At 36.6% G+C, this 20,865-nt stretch overlaps 1 long non-coding RNA gene across 3 annotated transcripts in view; it reads left to right on the forward strand.

Moving 5' to 3' along the window:
• Positions 1–20,865, forward strand: part of LOC137475627 (uncharacterized) — a 166,776-nt gene that overhangs the window by 32,312 nt on the left and 113,599 nt on the right. For all 3 annotated transcript variants that reach the window (XR_010999987.1, XR_010999988.1, XR_010999989.1), the window contains exon 2: positions 12,755–12,838. This is a non-coding gene — a long non-coding RNA (uncharacterized lncRNA). The remainder of the gene's footprint in view (positions 1–12,754; positions 12,839–20,865) is intronic.

Consider the following 20,865-nt stretch of genomic DNA (forward strand, 5'->3'; position numbering starts at 1 on the left):
CATTCATTGCTGAACTTGATATGGACATGGTGAGGCTCATTAAAAAGCTTCATGGCAGGTAGTCAATGCCACTGCTACCACAAATCTACATTTTTTTTTCCCAAATTACAATTCCAGGCATACTTTGGTTTCTTCTGAGCAAAAACAAGTGACACTGTAGGAAACTATAGGCTAAGAAAAAAAGTAAATGGGATATGTGTCTCCATTTGATTAAGTCCTACTAATTTGCAATAATATACTGAGTATCACTGTAAAAATCATTGAAATGCCAGACCAAAACACAGAAGATAGTATTAGGCATAGGCCCTCCATTTACAAAATGGGATTTAGATTCCAGTGACCTAACTCTGTAGCAAACTGAAAGTAATTTTGACCAAATTCTGCTTTAAGAATGGTCGTCTTCCTACTTTTGATTTTTTCCCCTTATATTACTTTACTGTGATTAATCTTGCATTCTTAATGTTGTATTTAATCACAGTACATTTTAGTAAATACAAAAACTTAGGCACTGGCATTGGAGTTTAAGAAGATATTAAGAATTAAATTCAAGAAAGTGATTTCCAGATCTTCACTTAGTCACTGCTTGTATAGTTCTTACGCTACCCCTGTAATTTCCTAAATCCCCAGGTTAAAAAAAAAAAAAAAGCTTCCAGGCATGGACAAAGAGTTTCAGTTTTGATTTGTTTGTTTGAGCATTTCAGCATCTATCAGAAACATATTAAGAGACTAGCAACCCATACTTAAATTTCCATACTGAGATGATTTTCATTTTGCTTGCCAGAAAGGGCTTCAGCTGCAAACTGAAGGCTATAAAAATTACAAAAGCACATTTTTGATAGCCTCACCTGCATTTTTAGGGCTTCTTAAATGTTTTGGAAGAAGTTGTCTATATAGGCAGACTTATAATAACTTATGGAGGAGCAACACGGAAGAGACTTAAAAAACTTTGTGAATGCATTAAGATTTAGAATATTAGATTTAATATCCTTCACATTTAGATAGAATTGTAGCAATTTTTTTCTTTGGTTTTACTCTAGACTGAATGACCTTGGAGAATGTCCTTGTATCTCTTCTTGAAGAGGTACATGATCTTCTCTACACCAGAGAAATGCCAGAGTTCCCCGTTTTCACATCTCTTATATCAGATGCTGAGAAATAGAAGGCTGTTTTGGTCAGCACCCATACACAAAGACTAAGTATTGGCCTTGCTAAACAACGTAAGACATTAAATGATGGCTTCTGCAATGCCATGGGACATGGCCCAGAGAGACTCTTCAGCAAATGTTCATGCAACCTAGGAATCCTCTACACACTTGCAGGGTATGTCTGCTGTGCACATATGATAGCTCTAATCCAGCCATATTAGACCTGCCCCCCAACCCTGTCATGGCTTCTTGCTGTTCGTCTGTCACCACAGAGAAGAGATTGGTGCCCGCCCCTCTGCTTCCCCTCATGAGGAAGCTGGAGACAGCCATGAGGTCTTCCCTCAGTCTCTTCCTGGATGAACAGACCAAATGACTTCAGCTGCTCCACATATGTCTTCCCCTCCAGACCCTTCCCCATCTTTTTAGCCCTCCTTTGGACGCTGTCTAACACTTTATAACTTTGTTACACTGTGGATCTCAGAACTGTCCCCAGCACTGAAGATGAGGCCGCCCCAGTGCAGAGCAGAGCAGAGGGACAATCCCCTCCCTTGCCCGGCTGTGATGCTGTGCCTGATGCACCCCAGGACACAGGTGGCCCTCCTGGCTGCCAGGGCACTGCTGACTCACGTTCAACCTGCCAATGACCAGGAGCCCCAGGTCCTTTTCTGTGGCGCTGCTTCCCAGCCCCTCATCCCCCATTCTGTCCATACATCCAAGGTTGTCCATTCCAGGTGCAGAATCTGGCACTTTCCCTTGTTTCAGTTCATGTGGTTGGTGATTGCACAGCCCTCTGACTTGTCAAGATTTTTCTGCAGGGCATCCCTGCCTTTGAGGGAGTCAACAGCTCCTCCCAAATTAGTGTCATCAGCAAGTTTACCTAATACACCTTCATGTTCTGCATCCAAGTAATTTATGAAGACATTGACAAGCACAGACATGAGGATGGAGCCCTGGGAATCCCACTAGTGACCAGTCTTCAGATGATGTGACCCCATTCACTACAACCCTTTGTGCCAAACCGGTGAGGCAGTTGTTCACCCCTCATAGGATGTGGTTATCCACTTGTGGGCTGGACATTTTATCCAGATAGATAATAACAATAATTTTATCCAAAAGACAATAATCACTATAACCTGAGTTTAGAAGACATTTTTGGCTTCACCCTACAGTTCTCAGTTGCAAAAAATATAAATCTGGAAACAGGTAATTAAAAATGTGCTTAAAAATTCAAGCTGGAATGTGAAGGTGAAGACATGGGTATTTCTTACTACTGCCTGGAATAAGAAACTCATGGAAAGATTAATCATCTTACTATATGCATTGACTTATTTTTCTAAAATCAAGGAATACATCTACATAGGTTAGACCCTGAATAAGATGTCATCCAGAAATGAAAGAGTCTCGACTGTGCTAAAAGACATAGCACAGTTACACTGTATGAACACTGGAAACAGAAATTTTCTTTCTTGGAATTGTGGGAATCCAGGGCATCCCTCTGGCTGCCCTGGAAGGTCTGGGACCCTGGCAAGGGGTCAGGAGCCCCCCTGTACAGAGCACCAAGAAACACTGTCTCTGATCTCTGTCCATGGAAAAGAGTTTTCAGTCTTACAGGATGAATTACAAGCTCTGAGTGTTTGATATAAGTAGTAATTAGTGTGGCACGGGTGCAAAAGTAGAATTTTAGGATTCTAGGTAAGGGGTTCATAGGGGGCAAGATGAAGGAAAATTGGGTGTGCCTTGTCGTTTTTCTTCTTCTTCATGCCCTCCATGTTTCACTGTGGTGTTGGCATTTTTCTCTTGGTTTAGGCTGGGGACACACTGTTCAACATGGGTTATAGGTATTGGCACATTATTGTAAATATACCACACGTAGTTTCTAGTATATAATGTTTTTAACATCCCACTGAAGGGCAGAGCCCCGCACACTGTCCTGCAAGACAGACCTGCTGCAGGTCAGAGAGAAAATATTTTAGATAAGAAAGAATAAACAACCTTGAAAACCAGCACAGACAAATTACGACTCCTTCTTTGGCAGCGGGGCTGAAAGACAGAGACTTTCTGATATCTCGGCATCATTTAAATATCACAGATCCCGACAGGAATTTGATAGTGTAAAATTCTTATGTTGAGCATCCAGGACTGGATGAGCATTTGTCAGGGAAAAGCTCATGGTTTCTCACGCAGGGCTGCACAGTAGCTCATTATGACCATTATACCACTGACTAGATGTAGTGAATGTAAAATTTGAAATGTGGTTACAAGGCTACATCTGAATAGCCAATTTGGGAATTGAAATTTGGGGTCTAAATTGTTTTTCACCTGGGCACCATATTCTCCTGTCACTGGAAATGAATAACCAACACTGACTTTTGAAAAATTGCTTGTCTCTACAGCAGGGAAACAAGGCCTTTGGGTATACATTGCCTACCAAAATCACAGACATGCTCTGTTCTTTGTTTTTTCAAGATTGCTATCTCCTTCTTTAACCATCTACACATTCTGATTTCAGTTTTATTAATGTTGGATATTCATAGACAGAAATTGTTCTGCAAAGTCATGAATTTTGCAAGCCAAATTCTCTTTCACTGTCCATCTTTATAGGAAAACAAGCCTATAAGTCTCCAGACAGAAGAAACCATTGATTTTAGTGCATGATTAATACTAAATATACATAAACATACCATACAAACCATAAACATGCCATAAACATATGAATACCATTCACATTGCCTTTTTCACTTTATTTCTTTTTACTTTATTTTCTTCTAAATCAATAAACTACAATGGTGGGAAAAATTAATTTAAAAATCTAAGATAAACATAATACTAATCTAGGAGACAGAAAGATAGAAAGGTGTTTAGATAGATGCCAAGAAGGAGAATAAAGAAGGTGGGTATTTTCAGTGTCCAAATATATGAGACATATTTTTCATTAGGAAAGAAAAAAATACTGGCACAAAGACTGTAAGAGTGTAAGAAGCTTAAGTTAAGTGATAATTGAGGCATTCTGTTATAGACAGTCTGTGAAGACTCCTACTCAACGTATGCTGAACTAAGGATCGAATTACAGGATCTTTTGCAATAGGAATAAAAGACCCTCAGATTCCACACAGACAGATTATATGAGCAAAGCAGCTAAATTAATGAACTGAGGAAAAGCAGGCTGATTAATCTGTAGCTGTTATGACTGTGGTGAGGATTTGATAACAAGCCAAGAAAAGCAACCATAATAGGGAGCTGCTATTGAGCTTTCTAGCTGAGAAACGATGTTGAGGTGTAATTTTAATTAGGATTCTGAGTGAAAGACAGCAGAAAGTAGCTTTGACATTGAAAAACTGTTGAATATGAAACATTATCCATATTGCTCATTAGAGTTTATCTATTTTAATTTTGTGGTTGAAATATTTTTTCCATACTCTGAGCACCTTTTTGTATATTCATGAGACTATTATTTTAAACCTTCTTACTCAAGGAAAGAACAATATCTGAAAAAGAACTGAGCAGGCAGAACTCTTTTTTCAGTGACCAAAGAAATTGGGCTTATCCAAGTTTAAAGTTTGAATGGGTGCTCCTAGAGGAGGTGCCTTAATTATATAAATAATTTGGTATAATTTTGCTTGAAGCTTAGAAGCCTAAAAAACTTTTTAAAAAGTGTTGATTTCTTAAGGATTATTATGTGAGTGCCAGGCCCTCCATTTACCCCTTGGCTATATTAAATTATTGCTTCTGTGAAGTATGTGTATAGTGCAGTCCTGTGTGCAGTGCATAGTACCATCCTATATACTAATCACTTAGGTTTGGTTACATAAATTTAACTTCTTTGACCTAAGTAGCCCTGATACAAATTTTTTCAACAGCTTGCTTACCTGTAGCTGCTGGGAGATTCTGCAAAGCCTTATCACTGCTGTCTTTGTACTCTTACACTTAGGAAAGCTGCAGCAACATTGACATCAAGTAGCTAGGAAAGCATCTGCATGTGCATTACATTTACTTCTTCAGCTTCAGATCAGTTAATGAACTGTCTGCTTCCATGTAAATCAAGAAAAACAGCTAATGCTCTCATCAGGTGAACAGTGCTCAGGATTTTCTTTGAAGGTGGGGCCATATTCACTGCAGTGGCTAAATGTTGCCCATATAAACACCCCATCTCAAAGATGTTGTTCTGTTTTTCAGACAGGCTTACAGGTATTAAGAGAAAGCGTGCCAGTGTGCCAGGTGCCAGAAGCCAGACCAATTTACTTTGAATTTGTGGAATGGAGAGAAAAAAGAAAACAGCCAACAAAAATCCCTTGAGTGATTTTTGAGATCTTAACAAAATAGAAAGAGTGAAAAGCTGAGATTGGATCTGGGATTTATCACCATGTTTTGATAAACCTTTGAGTTTAGCCAACACTCTGTCCTCCGCTGAGGATTCAGTGAAATTACACCATATATGCTCTCAACAGAGAGTTTTTCAGATCAACTTTACACCTGAGTGTTTTTGACTGATTAGTTACTGGCATAGACAAGTGAGGAGTTCAGAGAAAGGTGACTTTTTCTTCTTAGGAAACTTAAGCATGAGAAATATTACTAGGGAGTGTGACACTAATTAGAAGAATGGGAATAGTTAATTTGTTTCCATCCTAATTTAAAGAGAACATCTGAATCTTCTTAAAGAGTAGTAGATTAATTTTGCTAATATCAAATTGATGTGTTGATGTATTGTCAGTAAAGGAGAGGTCTGTAAAATAAATGCTTTTAAAATTACATTGTCTCAGATGAGTTGTCCATAGCCTTTCACAGTGCATGAGCTCTGAGGTGCCAAAACATGAAAATCCATCTCAGTTATCCACTTGAAAAAGTCAAGAAGGGTCCTAGTTAATAAACCTTAGAGTAATTCTTCTATTCCTGCATATTTCATTACTTATGCAAAAATAGGACAGCTTTGACTTGAGAGGTGCTAACAGCTGTATTCCTGGAATATTCTGTATTCTGTCAGGCCCTGCTGGGATATCTAATGTACACATGAGAAGACCCTACTGTCTTTCCCCATGGTCACACTGTCTAAAATGATCATTTCAGTGTATGTTCCAGGTCACAGTCCCTGTTCTGTGAGGCTATTCCTTCTTTACTATTGCTGTGTGCTTCCATGTGGCTGTGTTTTAAAACATCCAGGTCCCATAAAGTAAGTTGAGAAAACCATGAAGATTATGCCCTGTAAGCAGTCTCAACTTTGCACTTAGTAATTATTTAGTCCTTTTATCTTTATTTCTTGAGCTTTTCTGTACATAATTTTGTCTTTTGTTCAGATAATTTATGAAAGAGATTTAACAGTATTTTACAAGAATCTATACCCATTCAGAATCTTCTCCGAAATATCTACAACATGTATGTGCTAAGTAGAGTTACAATAATGGCATTAACAGTGCTATTATCTTTGAAAATATTTACCTATATGACTCTTATAATATATTAAAATGCACTTTTAAGAATGTCACATGTATCAACCATACATCTCTTTCAAGGGCTTCAGTTTGCATGCAGCTCTTTTCTAAAATAGTGTTTTTTCTACTTGTATAGATAAGAATAGCTGATTGTAAAAAAAGTAGCCAACATGGTGATACAGCCAGTTAAATTGCAGTTTTGGTGACAAGTGTATGATACTCTCTAAATTTACCTACAGTCTTGTTAGTAGCGCACATGTCACTATGTGCTATTTTTATTTAGTAAATAAAAAAATAATTTATTAATAAACCAGAAAGGTGCAAGTCAACCATGCATTCGGAAAGAAGTCAAAAATAGTGCATGTAAACATAAGGCCTTTGTAACTCCACATACTGTAATATCAGCTCCCTGATGTGTTTCTGGCAAATCAAGGCCGAGTGACAGAGTATAATGAAATGTGAAATTAACCTGTAAGGGGTTCCTAAGGACAGAGGATACATTTTATTTAAAGAAAGTAATATTGTACCTCATGCCAAGCTGAAGTAATTTCCTTCCGCTTTCTATGCTTCCTGGGTTTCCAGATTTATATTTTTAACGGCATTTGCCAGAGCTCACCTGAAGAAAGCATTACTCAAAGTCTAAAGGAAATATTTTTGTTCAGAATCCAGACCCATAAAGAATAACTACTGTATGCTAAAAGAAAAAAAAACTCTGCAATTTTACTACTAATTATGCACATAAGTTGAATAAATAGCCCACTGTTGCTGTGTTGAATAGAAAATTCACACATTGCTGCTTACAGTAATGCACTGGGGCTGCTTTCTCTATCATTGACCTAATTGAGGGATTTCTTAACACGTAGTTTGTCTTTTCTTGGAAGCCAAAGTAGATTGTGTGAAACAAAATATACACATGGTCCCACTGACTGGGAGAAGTATTACTTTAAGTGTCTGCTTCAGTCAGTTATTCAAGAACTCAGGTACTTCTTGTTAGGTATAAAGGAGCTTTAGTTTAATTGAATTTACTTAATTATAATTCACTAGTTCCACAAGGATTGTTCCATTAGTTCCACTGATATAATAAATTATTTAAAGACCAAAAGGCTGAAAATTTAACCATCAGGAGCTGGACTCACAAGGGCCTGTATGAGTATAAATTTAGGAGTAAGGTACCTCTCTTAGTCACAAAACTATCCAGCAGCTGCTGCTTAGAATTATAGAAGCATAAATTTCCCCAACAGTTGAGTTTCCACCAATACAGCATTTTCAGTGGCTGCATTTGCTGCAGAGCCCTGTTGGTTCTGTCAGTGCTGGAATACGTTATGGGTACATGGGTCGGGGACTTCAGTCCTTTTGCAGAGTGACTGGTTATCTCATAGTGACACTTCCCAGCACAATGGCTTCCCTGTGCCACCTGGAGGCACCCATTTCTTCCATGGCTCCATGCAGGAATTCAGCTTGGGGATATGGATTCTGGCAAATAGTAAGACAAATTTGACTGATGAGTGACTTGAGCCCTTTATTTCATTTGTGGTGACCTTTTTGCAGTGCAGTGCAATGAAAATTGAAGAACTCAAGAAATAAGGCTGAGATTTTATGAAGTCATCCATCCCTTTCTATGAAAAATACAGAACATGAATGGAGTCTGATATTCTTGGGAATATGTGAGGACAACAAAACTCCTGCATTACAATAACCAGAGAATTGCTTTTTCCTAATACTAGCCAATTATTTATCTATTTACTTATTTTTTAACCTAGGAAAGAACCACAACCTCTGTCTTTCCTTATCTTTCAACTTGAATTTGCTAGCCAAAAATTCTTCAACTATGTCCTGGTTTCCTGATTCATATTTACAGAGAAGTACATGTGCTCCCATCTATCATTTTTTTTCTGAGTATGTGATATCCAAGAATATTTCACAGCAAATTAGAAATCCAGATGAGTCACTGATTTCAACTGGGACCCATATCTGGCTGTTTTATGTGTAAGAACATTTTGTACAGATATTGTATTTATTTTCATTAATTCTTGAACTGTGGCTTCCTCCTGTTCATCATGTTGAGGACTGGTCAGGTGGATTGCCTGCAGGCAGATCAAATTGCTCTGAACCAGTTAATGCTGCTTGTGCCTGACCATTTTGGGTGGTCTACAGTAATATATATGATCTGAATATATTCCACAGGAAATATTTGAGTTAGTGTTTTTGTTATTATATGAGTATTGAGTCTCACGGTTCTGTTTTGGAAAAAGTATTGCCTTCCAATCACTGAAGAAAAATCGCTGAATCACAGAGTATGCTGAGATGGAAGACACCCATAAGGACCATTGAGTCCAACTCACAGGATAGCCCAAGAGTCACACCATGAGCCTGAACATTGTTCAAATACTTGAACTCTGTCAGGCTGGTGCTGTGACCACTTCCCTGTGGAGCCCATTCCAGTCCCCAACAACCCTCTGAGTGAAGAACCTTTTCCTACTATTCAACCTAAACCACACCATCAAAACTTCAGGCCATTCCCTTGGGTCCTGTCAATGGTTGCCACAGTGAAGGGATCTAAAGGTGCTGTTTGACTTCAATATTTGGGGAGGTGGGATCTGAAAAGATCTATTTGGAACTTGCCCAATGTTGATGTGGCTCAGATAGAAGGACAGGAAAAGAATTAAAGGTTTCAGTGAACCACCTTTTAGTTTCTACACAATTCCCTTGCTAAATCTCCATCAGCATTTGCCCCTGCTTCAATGATACGGGTTTAGCTTCAAGGAACCCTGATAAAAGGGACTTTTATAATTCACAGAAGACATTTAGATGATATTTTAAATATATTGACTTTGAAAATTAGTTACTTGAAATCTATAAAATAACCATATTCTGCCATCATTGAAACTATCCTTCCTAAGAGGGTAGGATCTTCCATTCCAGTGGCCAAATTCCCATTAATTTTAGAGCTTTGGAATGAGACTTTTAATCCTTATTCTGTTTAATACCAAAGTCTTCCTTTATATAGCATTTATTAAATTTCTATATTTATTTTAACAACTTCAAATCAATACTGGAAATAAAAATAAAATTGGAGCACCTACATGAGTCTAGAGTCCATTCCCATATTACAAACAGGCTTAAGTTATTACAAAATGGAGATGCAGCATGTTTTCTTATTATCCTCATTCTATATATTCTTGTTACAGGTAATGGATTATTTTGAGAGTAAAATGCACTTAATGCTCAGACGAAGCAAAATTATTAAGTTTATTATAAATCAGAAACATTGACTGTGGGCAGTGACAATTTTGGTCTTCCATTTAATTTTGGTTTTGCTGATAAAAAAAGCACTAAATAATTCTTAGATATTTATATTAAAACATAATAGAAAAAAGAATATGTTGCTCAACATTGTTAATGCAGCTCAAAAAGTAAGATACTAAGTTACTTCTTGCCTTGAAAAAAGGGAAAAAAAAGTCTAACTACCTGTGTATTAATATAAAAGTATTGTGCATGTGCTCAAAAATGACCATAAATTCTTAAGTTATTGCAGGAACTGCAAAGAAGTTTGGACAAATTATAAACTACTGAGGAAGTGATTTGTTCTGGAGACTTTGGTTAAAAGGGAATTTCAGTAAAGTGGGAGGATGGGGGTTTACTAAATACACAGACTGTATACACAAATATATCCCCAAATGTATGACATTGCAGGGGAGTTGATGAGATACTGAAAACTGTGAGGTTTTAAACTTCTCCCTTTCCATTCCAGCAATTTTGCTTTCTAAGAGGCATGTTTGCACATCTGGTTGGAGGGGAAATTTTAGGCTGAAAGGACACCTCTCTAACCATGACTGAGGAACTAAAACAAGAATACTTTTCAAAACATACTGAATAGATTAGCCATATATTTTCAGTGCATTTTATTTGTTTTTACAGATAGAGAACAAAAAGCTTCTTTTACAGGTGAATATTCAGCTCCAGGATTTAAAGATTGTAAGTGTAGAAATATCAAGAAATGGTAAAATAGAGTATATTGGTGAATTCACTTGCCTTCCTTATCACAATGGCTGTTTTTCAAGATATCAGACACAGTCCCTTTTACATTTGACACTGTATACAAGCACAAAGAATGCTATAGTGGCACTGTGACTCCACTTAGTTAATCTGTTATTGTCTTCAAGATACTGCCCCTAAATAGTGTTTTAGAATGTCTTTGTGATGAAGCATAAAACAATAATTTGATTCCTTTTTATTTACTCTTTCTGTCAAGCAATAACATTTAGTTAATCCATGGTCAAAATATGAATCGAACTAATAACTTTGTTTTCCACAAAATCATAGAAAAAAGAGAGTGGGGAACAGAGAGCAGCAAAATGGGCAGAATGCTATGGAAATGTGGTTATTAGGATCTGAAGAGAAGCCGAGGACCATTGTAAGCAGTGAAGGGATATTTTATACTATGAGTATATTCTTATGCTCCACCTCACTTCTTTCCTTTATGATTCCTTGCATATGGACTCATTGCAACTTACATACAGGTTTACTGTCAAGAGTCTGGATATGGAATGTATCTTCCTATGTGCTCCTTCAGTTAAAATATTTAGCAAAAAGAAGTAAGTTATGCATACAAGAAAAGGCATACATCTGTATAGAAAGGGGAAACAGTGAAGCTATACCTATTCAAATTCCGGGCAGGTTCTGTTTCAAATCTGGATTAAAACTCCATGATTTATGGCTTGATAGAAAGTCAGCTGGAGGTGGCTAGCAGGAGAAAATACAGTGTAGCTGTAGTGAGAGAATGCTCCTAGGAAAACCAGTAAAACAGTCCTGCTGCTGCATCTTCCCACCCTGTTATTGGAAGGAGTAGGTAATGTAGATGCGGCTTCCCCATTGCCATAGGAGCTGAAGGCACATTTTCCATCATTCCCAGGTCTGTCATGATGTTTCAGGTTTACAATTTTGGCCTAAGAATACCGAGTGGTGGTGTTTGGTTTTGGAAAAGTCAGCATAGTTTTCAATGAATGTCAGAAATTCTTGCTTACCTCTTGGAAGCTCAATCTTACCCAGGATAATGTGGCCTCCTGTGAGTTAAAGGTTTTGAAAGAACCACTTAGTGGTCAGGGTGGTGCTAAAACTGCAGCCTGAATTTAGTCTTTGGTTTTCATTTGAATCCCTGAACTATGAGGACATAGCTTTCTGTAAACATGAAGAAACAAAAAAACCTAAGTTCATTGCTGCAGTTTTACTGGTAGCTTTAGATGTTGCATCCAAGGCGTTGTGAAATGTTGCACCATTGAATACATTGCAATTGTTCTAAGAACTGTAAATAGACTTTAACCATTGTAGGTAGGCATCTATTTGGGGACAAAATATTTAGCATTGTGTATTTCAACTTTTTAGCAGCCCATTAAACTGCAAAGTAATTATTACCTATTTCCTAATGGACACAGACATTCTTCTTATTACTGCTGGAAGCACTTATTATGTTTAATAGTAACTAGAAGTCTCAGAAGAGGCCTCAGATGAAATGATGAATATGTAACTGTAAGACCAACCTTATATCACACCTCTTTGAAATCTGGAGTAATAGTGGGTTTTTTCCAAACTGTTTACTGCCATGATTTAAGTAACTCATAGATGCACTTTAGTATTAACCATTTTTATATTGTCAGGGAACAGTTTGCAATTGTCATGAAGTGAGTAATCAAATATGATTTTGGAATAATAATCAACTTCAGCTTGGTTTCGAGTAGTCCATTATTTATATCTGATATTTAAAACTCGGACTGTTTGTCATGAAGTTAGGCCTATTTTAGTTTCCCACTCAGAGATGCTACCAAAATTGTCCTGATATGATCTCTTAACCTCCTGACTCCTGAAAAAAATGGAGTAAGCTGCCCCTTAGAGACATTTCACCTCCAGAAAAGGAAGACTTTTATAATCCTCTTATTTTTTTTCCCACAGAAATTGTATATTTCATATGTCTTGACTTGTAATTTCTGACCTGTACCAGAATTAATTCAGATATCTTCCATTTATCTTTAAAAAGAGTATGAGCTTGTTAATGAAATGGTTTATGTAGTTTGTAAATTTCTTCTATGAAATAAATTTGTGAAATGATCAGTCAACCACTGTATATTGCCAAAAGTCTCACAATCCAGCGCTCAAAACTTCACACATACAGAATTTTTCTGTTCTCCATAGGTGACAGTGCCTGAGGAGGTACATTAAGGGAAACAGAAGGCTCCCTTTCTCATTGCTAACGTCTTTGGCAGCAGATACTGCAAGGTAAGTTGTCTTAAAATGGTGTGAGACACAGTGTGGCAGTTGTGTATTTTTATGTAAGACTGTTTATTTTTAAAGCCTGAAGGAAAGGAGATATAGGTTTCCTATATTCCATAAATACAGCTAGGTCCCTGGATAGTATAACCTTGTGGTTGTCCAAGAGGAAATTCCATGTACCTTTATGTGATTATTAGACTCTGTCTTTCAGCTTGTTTTCATCATCTCCTGAAAGACTTTAAGGAAAAAAGTGAAAGGTTAAAGAGAAGTTAGGGATCAGTCTCAGTGTGCAGTGAATGCTTTGCATATCCCCCGCTTCATTGAGAGAATCTAATGGAAAGTAAAGTTCAGCTTTTCACAGCAGCTGCTTTGAACCTATGAAGATCAGTTGTGTCTGTATCAGCAACATTTCACTCTGCTCCCCGGGTCTTCATGAAATGGTGAAAAGAAGTTGAGAGCGCTAATGGAGATAAATGGGGATACAGGTGAAAGACTTCCATTGAACATTATGTTGCTAAGGGAAATTTTGGGTGATTCAGCATCAAGCACTCTTTCCTCTAAATAAATATAAACCAATATTCCAGTGGACCACATCAGGAAAAGAATTTACAAGCAGGTTTGCACTTATACAGAGATAACAGTGAATATCTTTATCAGTGGGAACAAATATCTGGTTTTTGAAAATAAATTTGTCTTAACCTCAATACATCGCCTAAAAGCTAATTTAGAAAAACTAGTTCTGTGTTCATCAACTTCCCCTCCAGGGGAAGACACAATATTCTTCATACCTCATTCTGCCCATGGTTTGGGGCTGCAGCTTTTAGCTTGCTAGTTTTATTTTGGAGCAGTCATCAAGACACTACTTGTTGATTATATATAGAGGTACAGAGAAATTTTCATCCCACTGAAGTCAAGGGAAGTCCTGCGATAAAGTTGGTCCAGATTTTAAGTGTTTTGACCATCTTAAGATTGTTTCTTAGTGAATGACAATAATCAGCTCCATATGGTGCATTTACTCTATTTCCATAGAATGACTTGGATGAATATGCAACAAAATTTTGCAGGTACTTTGCATTCAAGTAATTGACACTCAGTTTGCTATATTTGTCAGATATTTCAATGTGTATCTATAATAAATTTTTGGTAGCATTTTTAGCATGCTGTTTTTTTCAAAATAGTAAGTAAATTGAATTTTTCCTTCCAATGTAACATGCAGATTATAGTTTAGATATAGATTATATCATGCAGCAATTGCTCAAACTTTTCAAAGACTTGAACTCATTTAGATGAGAGTAACTCTCCATTTTACAAGTGAATAACTTGGCCTATTCAAAATAATATATATCCCAGAGCCCTCAACCCCCTAAACAATTAATTATATTAGTGAAATGTTATATCACATGTTTTAAAAATCAAGAGCATTAATTCAGGGAAGATCTGGATTTCTCTGAGGAATTTGACTCCTATATGGTGTTTAAACATAGAAAATGTGTCTTACTTGTCGGTTAGATTTTGCAGCATTAGCCAAATAATTAAAAAACCCAAAAAAAAGTAGGATTTTTACACAGGGAGGAAAACATTGCCTCTGTTTGCAAGGCAAAAATAGTATTTACTGAAAATACATTTAAATTATATACTAAAACAGCTTGTAGCTGGAGTTTCACTTCAAAACTTATCTGCACAGAATGCATTATACTTAAGCAAGTGACTTGAAATAAATATACTATGGTTAACATTAAACATTTCCATTTGCCAACAGTTACCACATGAAAGATCTGAGACCACGATTGTTTCCCCTGCAATTAGAACAGGACATATACTTGTGATAATTTTGTGGTAACCAATGGGAATGTTCTTTGTTTATGATTTCCAGCTGGACAAATATTTTCGAAGAAACAAAACAAAAACAGGAACAATGCTTGAAATTTGATTAGAATAAAACATCATCCCAAAATTCTAACCCATACCTTTAGCAGATGGCTAGCAAAACTATTGAGGTGAAGACAGTTTTTATCTTTAGTTATTCACTTCAGCTTCTATTTTGCAACGTAGAAATGGATATATCCAAGCAACTCAAAATTAGAAGGCAAATTTTAAAAATCATTGGTTGAAAAATCTGACACTCTGTAATTCCCAGAGATACTTCCAGGAGTCATAAGTGATAAATCCCCTCCTCGCTAAAAGCGTGTCAAGTAGGTCCAGCAAAGGAATACTCAATACCGGCTGAGTGTGCTACCCCTACATCACCACCAGGGAGTGACTGTCCCATTGCACTTAAACAGATTTTCTGGTGCTTGTAGCAAAGATTTGTGTCCTTAATGGCTGCATTTATCATGAGAAGCAGTTTTTTTCTCTGAATTAATTTCTTTGACTCAAAATATTGCTTTAGGCAATGAGCTGCTCTTTCCAGGTTATGCTTTCGTAAGGAAATGAAAAACAGCTCATGTTGTAATGAAAAGAGGTTTCTGATGTTTTCATCTTCTGCTGTCCCAGAAATAGGTACAGATGAAAAAACAGGAAAAAAATGTTTAGTCCAAGGGGTGAGTAAAGCTTTGTTCAATCTCAACCAATTCGAAAGTTCCTCATTCTTCTTATCTTGCATGATTTCTAGCGGTTTTAGATTATTCTAAGTTTTGTTTCTCATCAGTACAAGCTTAAAAGATACACTGTACCAAATTTTAAGTGCAAATCATACCAATTACAAGAAATTGCTTTAATTCACAATTTTGCTGTGAAACATACCTAAATATCAAGTAAAAATGTGTAAAAACCAAAAGATATAATTACATGATAAGTAATTACCACACTACATGGTAATGTTCATATGGGAAATGAACCTGCAGAAAAAGAGAAGAAATGTATAGATATACATTCCACTTTCAGTCTAAAGGACTTGACCACTGAGTTCAGTATTACAGTACTGAATCTACTACACAGGTCCTGTATACTCCATTGGATACTGTGCTTCTTTTAAGGGAGTGACATCATTACATTTATAAAGTGATACTTGTCACACTAGATTCTCCTGTTTTTACCAAGAGATGTGCTCTGAAGACGCCAAGGAATAACAAGGTGGGGAGCTGAAGCTGTACCAAGTATGTACATACACCCTCCCAGCACTGTGCTTTGCTTGGGAGTGCTGTCTTGTACTGAACTGTTCCATCAGACATATTTAGATCTCACCCAAAGGATTTTAAAAATATGGGCCACTCCAGGAAATCTTTATGGCTGAAATAACTTTGAAAGAAGTCTGACAATTTTACTAGCTAATGTTGTGAAGAGTTGGCTCTTGCTAAAGTTCAGTCACTTGGTAGGCGTCTAAGAACAGATGAACAAAGTACACAGAGGAAGGATTAATACCCAGCTATGATTGTCTGTGATTGTCATCTCCTGAGGATGTGCACTGGAGTCTCTACCTTGAGGTGGTTGCAGTTTATTATAGAAACATAAATGAAAATAGCCTGGAAGCCATAGGGGTAAAGTTTCACAATTGGTTTTATTTGGCAGATCTCCACTACATGTAGGACCTTCTGACAGCTTTTGTTCAAATCAATAATGAACCATAACTTCTTTAAAACATCAGATTTACTTTCACCAATAGATTTATTATTCTTCCATGCTGTAGTTTTCTATTTATGTCCCAGCAGGATAAAATATATAGGAATGAAACAACCACTCCTTTAACTCTCATACCAAGGAATGTAATCTGTACATTTAATAAAAGGGTACCCTGCATCTCTGCAGGTTTGCTGAATTATTTTACAGAGTTCATTGCCTTTACTGAAGATTAGTCACATGGGTGTCATTAGTTTCATACAGCTTTCAATTAAGCATGGATGTCCCACCCATGTATACTGCTATTCAGAATTTGTATTCCTTTTAGGAAACTCAACTTTTAGGAAGTATTTTGTTTTAAAATCTTGTTTTAACCTTAAAAATTAGCTTTGTAAAAATAACATTGCATGATCTGAATCCATGTTTCAATATCTTGGATACAATATTTTCTCAGCATATATATAAATATCATCATCCCTGAGGTAAACTGGGTATGACTAGATTTTCCTTTGGTAATTGTTTGCAGGCCATACTCCAGAGAAGATTCCTTACACACATTACACTTTCATCAGACCAAATATATTTAACTGGGCCTTTGAATACATTGGAAATAGGATTAAATTAGCCTCTTTGGTATTGTTGCTGGAAGACATCATAACGATGTGATGTATGAAGACATATAGCAGACTTTGCATTAATCTTTCCATCTGTAAAACCCACAGAAAACACCTCTGTTCCATTTGACATGTCTTCTCAGCCTTTTCTTCTGAAAATTTTAAACCAGGTACAAGAAACTTTTAAAAGAAGATGGCCTCACTATAATGAACATAAATAAATAATGTGTCTGCTCTCTGAATAACCTGTGGAACAGGTGAGATCTACTTTTCTAGTGTAGCAGCCATAAGCCCAGTCAAGTCAACATAAAGTAATATGAAATAGTTCAGGTGTCCCATTCATTTCTCATCCTAATATAGCATTATATTTATTCCTTTCTATGGGCTTGACTTATAAATTTAACACAAACAAAATTAACCTACAAAAAAACTTACTTTGCATGATTTCAGGTCCACAGATGAATTTCTTTTAATAAATATGACTGGAAAATATATGCTTCCTAATAAAATGGTGTGGAGACATGAGTAGAATATAAAAGAATACAGAATTTTTAAGAAGTTTGGACTGGCTTGCTAAGTGCAAATCTAGTTATGACATCACTGCAGTGATGGATAACAAGCTAATAATTAAAGAAATATCAAGGGATCTTAAAAAGTATCATTGTTTTCTCTATTATTGAACACAATTTCAGAGTGTTTCTTGAATGTGAAGAGACAAAACTTGGAACTTAGCCCAAAAAGTGGGCTGCAGATCAAAAAGTACTTCAAGGTCTTAGTTCTGGTTGCAATAAGAGGAGATTCCCTCACTCTGAGCAGCCCTGTGCATCAGAGATCCATGCTGTGGAGAGAAACTCAAATGTGTGCCAGCTGTTTCTGTACAGTACTTGCTGTAAACAGAAACTAAAGTTCAAAGTTTCCACTGCACCAGATCTAAAGCAGAATAATGTGCTTTTTGGCTGGACATTTCAGATGTCTACTCTCCAGCAAAGTCCTGACCAGAATTGTGTTGGACCATGATAGTTATCTGACAGGTTGTTGTCTGTAGTCTTTGCATTTTGTGGATGCCTAACACAGTTGCTTTGCCAGCTAATCATCTTCCTTAGAAAGTTTCAATTAAGTTTTATAAAGCTTTTGTAAAAATGATAGTTTGCAGAGAATTCAAATGTATCCTTCAAATGTAAAAGCATTGCAATCAAAACTTTTGAGCAAAATTTTTTTTTTCCCTTAAAACTTATTTAAAACTTTACTACCAATGTTTGGTCAGAAAAAAATAGCTAACTGTAAAACTACCTTTTCATTTTCAAGGAAGTCTGGTTTTAAATTAAAATGATAAACATACATCTGGGCGTTCACTTAGGAGCAATTTCATGTAACCAGAATGACTATTGCCTTGAAAGGCAGTCTGAGAAAGACATTTTGTCAAAACTTGTGGTTTGTCTCATGAAGAATACATTAACTTCTTGTTTCAATTGAAACACGCATTTTGAGTCCTTTTCTATTCACATGTTCTGCCTGACTTCCTGAATATTTCTGTACACACCTTAAATCAGTATTCACTTGGTGTGCAATTAAACTGCCTGTGGACTCTGCAGTACAACTGGGTATAACCTGACAAATGTAGTTGCAGCTATGTCCCACTTTTTGCTGTTCAAAGAAAACTTCTAGATTCAGTCATCCTCTCTTTGCCTTCCTGCACCTAATCATGAGCCACTGGAATAGACTTCTTCTGAGTCCTAAGTGGTGAATCCATTTCACACAGATGGGGCACAGTGTTTTCTTTTGGCTTCTCTGGGACCTTTCCTGGAGAGCCAGTGGTCATGGTGCGATCTCCTGTTTGCATTCATCGTCAAAGAGTGCTGGTTGATCCAGGTTTGCAGATAAAAGTAACATTTTTTACTTGATAAAATATTGTAACTGGGTAAAGCAAACAGGCTTTTCAAGCATATAAAATCTTCTTCAGGCTAGAGAGACACAAGTTTGTCAATATTTTCTAGCTGTCAAAATACATTATGTCTATCTGCAAGTTTTATATGGTCTGGATGTCGAAGAATTATAAAGATTTCACAGTCATCACACTTGGAATACCTTGTTTTACCATTTACCTTAAATCACAGTGAACTCCAGTCAAGTAAAATGCAAATAAAAGCATTCATTTATAATATCCAAAATTAGCAATGTAATTGTCAATTTTATAAAAGTTGTGAAAAAAGCAAGCCACCAGTCTGCCTCTAGAATTATCTAGAGTAGAATAATCTACTGGTCATAGACTATTGGTGATTAAATCCCAATAATATTATTATCAGAACATTAAGGTAAAAGCATCAGGGAATGCAGTTAACCTATGTTGCCAAGTCATAATCTTTGGGCCAATATATTTCCTACAACATCCTGACTGGCTGACTGCTTTGGTCCAGATTGTGGGCCAAATGTGGAAGCCAACAATAAGGAGCTTTCATAATGTGGACAAGGAAGAAAAAAACAAAATCCAAATCCCCCCAAAACCAAACATAAATGCAAATAGAATATACAATCCTTTTTCAGTTTTTGCTCAACTTATATTTTGGGCCTCAACTCATAGTGCCAGTAAATGTTAAAGAAAATATGTTGGCTTATAGCAATGTCTGACCCCCCTTACCATGGTCACTGTTTTATTCTCACACTCTTGTTCTCACATATACTGTGCAGCCCAGAGCAGATTAGCAGGGGTATGTGCAGTAAAGGACTAGTGCATCACTTTCCAGGATTCCACCACATTCACTGAATATAATGCTGAAAGCATATATAATTAATTCAGCCTATTAGATGAATAAAAATATTTTTATACAGTGCATATGACATGGAAATATTTTCTGTGTATTGCAGCTGTAAGATATCCGCTCCCTAGACATAATAGTTCAGTAGAGGGTAAACAGTTAATTTAAGAATAATACCCTGCACCAATACAGAGAGCTGGAAAGCAGATCTCTGGAGAAGGACCTGGGGGTGCTGGTGGACAAGCTGGTGGACAATACATAAAGCTTCAGTTAGAGACTAATAAATTATTACCTTACATAGAACTTTTTAAAGTATATAGTGTTTACAACATAGTACTTGTATATATTTATGTAATAGAGTTTTTTTAGGGAGCTCTATGCACCTTATGGCAGGCATTGTTGTAGGTAGATATGGTAGAATTAAAAAGTAAACAGCATGTCCTTTTTTCAAAAGGCAATACTAGCTTCAGATATCAAGTATGGACATCATGCTGAGAAATTTTAAGGATCATCCTAACCAAAATTTTGCTAAAATGTATGGCTAATCAAGACTTAATAGCTTGAAGCCAATTACAAGTTGAAATGGTTCTTGCAGTTTTTACTTTGCTAAAAAGTAAAGAACAAATGTAGTTTTTTGATGGATTTTCAGCTTAGGATTTCTATTTCCCACTTCCCATCTGCATCACTTACAGTACAGTGAGGCACAGAGACTTACAGTGGGTTGTACAGGCCACCATGGCACTCCAACACCTATGGGTATCCATAGAGGTTCTTTGCTCTGTATCTTAATTAAAAAGAGGAAGGAAATTATTTCATTGTAGCTGAACAGGAACTGTCTATGCTAAAACTCCTTTATTTAATCCAGCCACAAAAGGACTCAGAGGAAGTACATTCTTTAGAATTCAAAGTGCTTTAACAGTGTGGACTGTAAATTGATAAAACCACTCCTAAGTATGTGTTTTCCTTTCTTGTTCTTACTAATTGCATCTTTAAAATTATAGCGGTGGGATTCAGCAATGTACTACTTCATCCTTGTGAATCTATGGCATTTTAAGTGGCTGAGATTTTTATAAATAATTGCCATTCAAAAATCACTTGAAATGTTAGGTTA

The sequence above is a fragment of the Anomalospiza imberbis genome, chromosome 6 (genome assembly GCF_031753505.1).
Source record: "Anomalospiza imberbis isolate Cuckoo-Finch-1a 21T00152 chromosome 6, ASM3175350v1, whole genome shotgun sequence".
NCBI classification, from domain to species: Eukaryota; Metazoa; Chordata; class Aves; order Passeriformes; family Viduidae; genus Anomalospiza; species Anomalospiza imberbis.